This window comes from Rutidosis leptorrhynchoides, chromosome 1 (assembly GCF_046630445.1).
Source record: "Rutidosis leptorrhynchoides isolate AG116_Rl617_1_P2 chromosome 1, CSIRO_AGI_Rlap_v1, whole genome shotgun sequence".
Lineage (NCBI taxonomy): Eukaryota > Viridiplantae > Streptophyta > Magnoliopsida > Asterales > Asteraceae > Rutidosis > Rutidosis leptorrhynchoides.
In genome coordinates this window covers 143,501,531-143,509,354 of record NC_092333.1, presented here as the reverse complement: position 1 = coordinate 143,509,354, position 7,824 = coordinate 143,501,531, and the positions used below count along the sequence as shown (strand labels likewise).

The window sequence follows — 7,824 nt, the reverse complement described above, 5'->3', positions numbered from 1 at the left end:
GGGTCACTACAACTTCGATCACCAAAACTTCTTCCATGATAGCGGTCTGTCTCTTCCCGGTTGTTCTTTTAAAAAAGCCTTCATTTTTGTCTACAAGGTTAAACAAATATTAATATTATATATATATATATATATATATATATATATATATATATATATATATATATATATATATATATATATATATATATATATATATATATATATATACATTTCGGGACTTATATATACCATTTAACTTATACTTTTATTTATAAGTAGTACACCAAATTCTATTAAAATTTATTACTTGCGTAGTTCTGTTTTGGTTTGAACTCCCTAGTCCACCCGGTTCCGTCCTTGGGTTTGTGCAAGAGCTTGTAATTTTTGATAGGACCGATTTCCGGACCGAGCTTTATCTTATTCTCGTTCTACATACGCACAAAAAAATAACTTAAATTTATATAATTCAAATAACATATTTTCTAACATTTTATCATTTATCTAAAACATTAAAAACAAGGAGGTTTAAGTAATTTACCAAATGTTTAACTATCGATTTGCTACCATGCAAACTGTGGTATTGGACTTTAGACCGGTTTTTTGCATTTTGCTCACAACGCTTTTGGTATTCTTCGTTAAGCATTAAGTCAACAAAAAGATTCTAGATTTCGGCTTGAACGTCCGGTGGTGGGTGGGAACGAACAAAATCAATATCATTAGGATATTGACATCGGATGTTTTTGAAATAACCTTGTTGTTCACTTTTTATGTTTTTCCATCTATCCCCCGCTATCTTGTTAACAGTAGCTCGGAGTAGATGTTCTTTATCCGATTCTAGCCAAGTTTCAATTTTATAGAAATTCTACGATATAAAGTAATAGATATATTAGAAGATTGTATATAAGAAACACACATACACACACACACAAACATATATATATATATATATATATATATATATATATATATATATATATATATATATAAAGTATATATGTATATATAAAGTATATATGTATGTATATGTATATGTTTAAGTACTAATTAATTAAACTTACGCGGATATCAAGCCAGACTAAATCTTTTGAAGGCTTTGGCACATCCGCCCAACACTCGTAATGTTTCGGGAACTTCGGGGACCTAACAACACTAGATATCAAACTAACAAACCTTGAACTATTGGGGCCTATCGGATTAACGGTATTCCACGTAAAATCAAAGTCAATATCGAGTCGTCCTTGAGCATCGTACAATTTTCGTAAACCTATGTTTTTTGATTTTCCCCGTTTACCCCGTGTATTAGGTTGGGTTTGTTATCTTGGCCACCGGCCCCCGCACCGATCATTAGGAAAATGAGAGCAAAGAAATTCATCTGCATAAATACAAATATACATATGTATACACATATATACATATATATATATATATATATATATATATATATATACATATATATATATATACATATATATATATACATATATATATATACATATATATATATATACACATACATATATGCATAAATATATACATTAAACTATAGTTTTTTTTAACGACTATATATATATATATATATATATATATATATATATATATATGTGTGTGTGTGTGTGTGTGTGTGTGTGTGTACATATATTTCATGAGGAAAATTTAAAAAGACATTCAACATTCACAAAAATATTAAACATTTGATTACAACAACAAGCGTTTTTTGATAAATGACAAGAATTACACATCAATAATCATCATCATCGCTATAGTAAGCTTCATTTTGAGGAATTTGGGAATTTAGCTCATCGTCAGCCACCACATCATCATCATCATCATCACATATGTCACGAGGAAGGGAAATAGGGTCTAAATCACAAATGTCGTCATCATCATCATCATCATCATCATCATCATCATCATCATCATCATCATCAACTTCATGTGTTGGTGGATTAAACTGAATTGGTGTGGATTCTCCGGGTACACTCATACTTGTATAAGTCATATTATCTAAATCAGCATCAAGGCTAAGATCGGATGAATTGGTTTCGTGTACAACATCTCGTATGGTGTCTTCGATAATGTCTCTATCCCAGAGTTTTCGATGATGTACCTCATGAACGACCTTCTAGCTGCTAGAGGTTTTGGAAGGATCGTTGATGTAAAAGACTTGTTGAGCTTGTGTTGCAAGAATGTGTTGATCATCTTGGTACCACTCATCTTTTGTGTCAATACTAGTTATGTTATTCACTTTAACTGTACGTTTACTGTTTCGGGTGTTCTCAGTCTTGAACCACTGACATCTGAATAACACAACACTAAATGCACCACCATAATGCAAATTAACAATATCTTCCAACCGACCATAATACTTAGAGACAGGATCACTAGCATATGCGAGTGTTTCAATTCCATTATTTTGTGTTGTGCGTCGATCATCGCGATTGCTAACCACAAACCTGACACCATTCACATTACAGTAACTGTAATGGTTTGAGGTACCCACCGGTCCTTCAGCTAGACAGATCAATTCATCGCTATACTTCGATCCGTCAATTGACCGTAGTTCATGTGCAAGAACTCCTTCGGACCATAAAATCTTCAGTTCATCAACTAAAGGCCTCAAGTAAACATCAATATCTTGTCCAGGTGATTTAGGACCAGGAATTAACAAAGTCAACATGAGAGAACTTTCTTTCATACATATCCACGGCGGCGTATTGTACGTTGTCAATATTACTGACCACATGCTGTAAGGATTATTCATGTTGCTGAATGGATTGAAACCATCAGCACCCAACCCTAGTCGAACGTTTCTGTGTTCATGTGCAAAATTCGGATATCTTTTGTCAATTTCTTTCCAAGATCGACCATCTACCGGATGACGCATCTTACCCTCTTCATTGCACCACCAAGTAGCATGCCAAGTCATATCCTTTGCAGTGTATCTGGAACTGTACAAACGTTTTAGTCTTGAAGTTATTGAAAAATAACGCAAAACTTTATTAGGAACTTTCTTCTCTGTTGTGCGTTCATCTTTCCATCTACTCTCGTTACATATTGGACAGTTTTCCAAATTGTGATATTACCCTTGCATACTAATTGGGACCTAGATTTCGGTCATTCTCTTCCCAATAAACCTTAAATCGACATATCCCCCGCTTATATAAACAAAAAAAAAAAAAAAAAAAACCCACCTTGCCTTTTCTGCTCGTCTCTTCTCCTCCATGGGCGATTATTCCCCTGCAACACCTCACCATATCTACTATTTATCACCTCTATGCGAACATTACGATTTAACCATATATTGCTCTGATTTTGTGGGTTAGCCATCATCTCATCCGATCGTTTATTTTGTTGGTGTTGGCTTCTTCGATTCAACCCTAGGGTTTAGTACTTTGTAGCTTTTTGCATGTGCGATTGTCATCTAACCTAAGAGTTTTTCGATTTGGATTTCGTACGATCAGCCGACAGTTATGTATTAAACTTCGATTTTCACCCGATTGTTGTCAGATATCTTTGGATTTCTGGCCGTCGTCATCGAGAACAGGTATACTTCTCAAATATTTTTTACAGATTTGTTATCGTTAATGAATTTATCTATTTTTTGTTGTTCATTGTCATGATATTTTTGAATATTGTGCTTGAATCTTTTTTACGTATTTGAAGTTAAGTATTCTCGACTCCTCTTACATTTAAGTGTTGCCTTATAACTTGGAGTAGTTGGATTTGTGTTTTATGGGTATCCTATAGTGTATAATATATGTATTTTGTGTTTTTTTTGTTCAAATTATGGAAGTATTTAATAGAAATTATCATGTCATTCTTGAAGAAAGAAGATAGCAGCTGTGTTTTCTCAACTTGATGTTTTTGTTAGATAAATTTCTCATTCTGGTGGGTATGTATAGAGTTATATATAAAATATACTGTTGTTTTTAGCCAAGATGTTTAAAATGCTAGGTTTAGAATATGTGTTTCTTTATGTGTTTTGTAAAGTAGAAGTTATTCAAGGTTTTTAATAGCCATTGGTATGTGACGTTTTGGTGGAAAAAATTCAGCTAACTTCCTGTTCAAGTTGATGGTTTGCTTAATATTTTGCTCATCTTGATGACTTTTTTATTGTCACGAATTCTCACATATTTTATTTTTTGCGATATGTATTGTTTTGTGATTATTGAATGATACATGATTAATCCTGTTTTACTTCTAATTTTGATTCTTTCCTATTAGTTTAGATCTACTTGGTTTCTTTAAGTGTTTCGCTACTCCGGGTTTAATTCCAGCTATTTCCTTTTGTTGTATTGTTCTTTTTTGTTTCGATAATTTTTTTGTCTTTTTAATATCATATAGTCGAGCGGTGTTTTTGTGAGGTTATTGAAAATTAGTAAACACTACCGGTTTTATACTTTAAGGTGTATTTACAATTTTTTCTCATGTTTTGTTCTTCATCTGCATTCTCATTGTTTGTGTCCGTAGTTTTCTTTGCATCTTAAAAGAGGATTGAAAACTAATAACTATGTTAATATGTCTGTTTTTCATTCATGTTTGTAAGGTGTGTGTTTTTTTCTTTTCATGCAATGTTTCATGTTTTGGTTTTACCAATAACGTGTTATTTTAAACTTTTGTCATTTTTTAATTCAAAATGACTTTATGTTTAACATAGTAGAGTGTAATATACATCGATTTTTGTATTGGTTATTATGGGAATGAGAATGAGAATACTAATTTGGGAGTTTAAGTATTTTGTTTCTGATATTTTATCAGTTATTACATTTTTACAGATTGCTACATCTATGATGGTAAAGTATGTGTGCCCTCGGTCACCTCTTGGCAAGGCAACATATTAGTTGTAGCCATGGTGATTGACTACATGTTTATGATGCAAATATTCTACTTATGCTGATGTGTCCGGAAATACCAGCTACTACACGGAGTTTGGTTGCCGTCTTAGGACGTGGTAGCCTCTTTGTTGATAAATGATTATGTTAAAAAGTACATTTCCATGATTTGCAACACCGTTGTTTAGTTGGAATTTTTATTAGTGACAACGTCTTTTGGTACTCACAACTCAAGAAGGTTTAATAAAATAGGCTGTGATGATACATAAGTGAGAGTTGGGTCGAGCAACGAGAAAAAATGAGTTTGTATCTTGGCGAGGCAATATAAAGATTGCAGCCATGGCAATTCATTTTCTCTTGCTTGATTTTAAACACGAATATGAGCCTCATTTTTTTTTTTCTTTTTTTTTTTCTCCTTACTAAATTTTTGTTGGTACTGCTATTGTTATTGACTAATCCTTGGACTGCAGGATGTTTTAGAGATAAATTAACAGTCATAGAGTGCAGGTCACAAATGATCTAGATATAACCAATTCACAAACTTCGATCGTTGTGGATCACAGTCTACATGGTAGGTTACGTTTCATCAAAAATAGGCCAGCTTTAGGAGCCAACTTCAGCTTTTGATCAAATCACACCCTGAAAGAGAGCAATACAGTTTTGGAGTGTCGATAGTTGTGAGCAGAAGGTAGTTACGATGGTCAATCCAGTTTGTATTGGTGGATGTGATTTTGAAGAAGTGATTAGGAAAAAGATTGAAACTTCAAATTAGAAAAAAAGCAAAAAGATGATAGCTTTAGGGTATAACTATAATCTTAAAATTAGATTTGTCCCACGGGACACATGATGATGATGATGAATGTAGAGAGAGAAATGAATGATTTTTAAATGGAAGATCGAAAATCGAAGATGATGTGATAATGAGTAGAGAATAAAGGTGGGGTTTGGGTCGACAACACAGACAGACACCTATTTTTTAATGTAAAATGCGATTTATCGATGTTCACCAGCTCTGTTGTTCGTTGTTCCCTCGCTGGCCCGACCTTGAGGGAATCAATTGCTGTGTTGTTGTATCTTTTAAATGTTATGGCTATGTAGCATGTATCTATATGATGTATGAATGTAACTTTATTGAGAACAATTCAATATTATCTTGAATTATAATGATAGTCGCGATGAAGAATAGCAAGTTTTCAAACTGGTCAAAATATTTGTATCTCATTTACGAGGGTATTTTGTACTTGATGTAGCTGAAATAATCGCTGGCTACCTTCCAGCAAGATGAGAAGTGTATGGCTCTTTTGATGGATTATGCATGTGTCTTCGTAATGGAGGTTTACTTAACAGGTAATTTACTTTTCTGACTATCTTAGATATATTTTATGTTGTTTTGTTTGTTGTGTCCAATTTGCTATTTTTTTTATGTTGTGTTGATTTTTTTATTTATTTATTTATTTATTTATTTATTTATTTTTTTTTTTTTTTGCGTTTGGGTTTCTTTATAACAGATAGTGATGAACAAAAAAAAACTTTTTAGCATTTCGGGACGTCACTTGAATGCTGATACAATGGAATACGTGAAATATAGAAACTCAATAAACTTCAAATCTTACTAAAAAAACCATGGAAAGGGTTCACACAAATAGCATAAAAAGGATTCACACACAAGGGGTATTAATATTTTAAAGAGTGAAGGTATGCGGAGGAGTAATTTCTTAAATCCAAATGATGCTCAGTTATTCTATCTTAAAAAACTATATTGTCTGAATTAGTGACATGACAATATTTGGTGCAGATTGATAACGAAATGGACTGGTGAGCTGCAAGTATGGCTGTAGGACTGGAATTGTTGTACCTTGGATCATGTGCAAGTATGAGTCTTCATATACTAAAGATTATGCAGAATTTCGTCGTCTTATTTTATGAGGTTTGTCGTTTCGTACTTGGTTGTTAATAAGTTTTGCAACTATAAAATATATGTTGAATTATCGTGGCTGGTCATCGACCTTTGTCTCAAACGGGAGGTATAGAGTTCGAAATTGGCTGCTGTTTTTTCTATGTTTTTGTATTCTGCCTCTCCTTTTGATCCACTAATTGTTTCTTAGAAAACGCATTTGGGTTTTTTATATTAAACTTTAGTTTAAAATATATCTAATTTGCGTCCTTTTAAACAAATACTCATTAGCTCAGAATGCATGCTTAGGCTTTCAAATTTGTAATTTGCATTATTACCGGTGTTCGATTCTACCCTCTCATTTTTATTATCCGGCTTTCACCCACTTTTTTGTAGGAACTCTCTGCTGGATTTAGCAACTACTTCATCGTTGTCCCTTGAAACATGTGCAAGTATGGCTGTAGTCTGTAGGACTGGGATTGTTTTCCCTTCGATCATATTGTGCAACTCTTATCATGTATACAACAAATAGAACTTCTGTAACATAATAACAAATAGATACGTATAGCTGTAACATATATTAAAAAAATTACTCGGAAGCCGCTGCCGCACCGCCCGGCCGGAGCTTATACTTGTTCTTTATAAAACAAACAACAATCATTCTTACAAGCATGTATCGCTTCATACCCTAAACCGATCTTTCTCATCCACTTCTTAGTTTCGTAAAATAATTTCGGAATTGTGTTAGTTGGGGAATGTGATTGTATGAGTAATTCTAACAATTGGTCGAATGACACTTTCATCACCAAACCTATCAATTTACTAACTAAATATATATCCAATTTTCTAATTTTCAGATTATATCAATTAAAAAAATATTAATTTTCAACATACATAACCCCATAATTTCGACATATATAAGCAAATTAACAAACTAAGCACGAAATTCATGAACCTAAACATAATCACACACAACAGTCTTCAAAATATAAGCCCATAATTTCGGATTTAATAGATATAACTCAAAGCATCAAACTTTAATTTTTAAAAAATAAATGAAGAACATACCTTTGTTAGTGTTTTAGGAGTAAGATTAGGTAGGATTAGGTTGGATTT

At 32.7% G+C, this 7,824-nt stretch overlaps 1 long non-coding RNA gene across 2 annotated transcripts; it reads left to right on the top strand.

Moving 5' to 3' along the window:
- The first annotated feature begins 3,157 nt into the window (after positions 1–3,157).
- On the top strand, positions 3,158–7,400 carry LOC139866039 (uncharacterized). Of its 2 annotated transcripts, none has more exons than XR_011765216.1 (5): positions 3,158–3,526; positions 4,758–6,161; positions 6,323–6,509; positions 6,610–6,741; positions 7,105–7,400. It is a non-coding gene; the product is annotated as an uncharacterized lncRNA (long non-coding RNA). The 2 variants fall into 2 exon arrangements; XR_011765217.1 differs by having other exon boundaries at positions 4,741–6,161.
- The last annotated feature ends 424 nt before the right edge of the window (positions 7,401–7,824 follow it).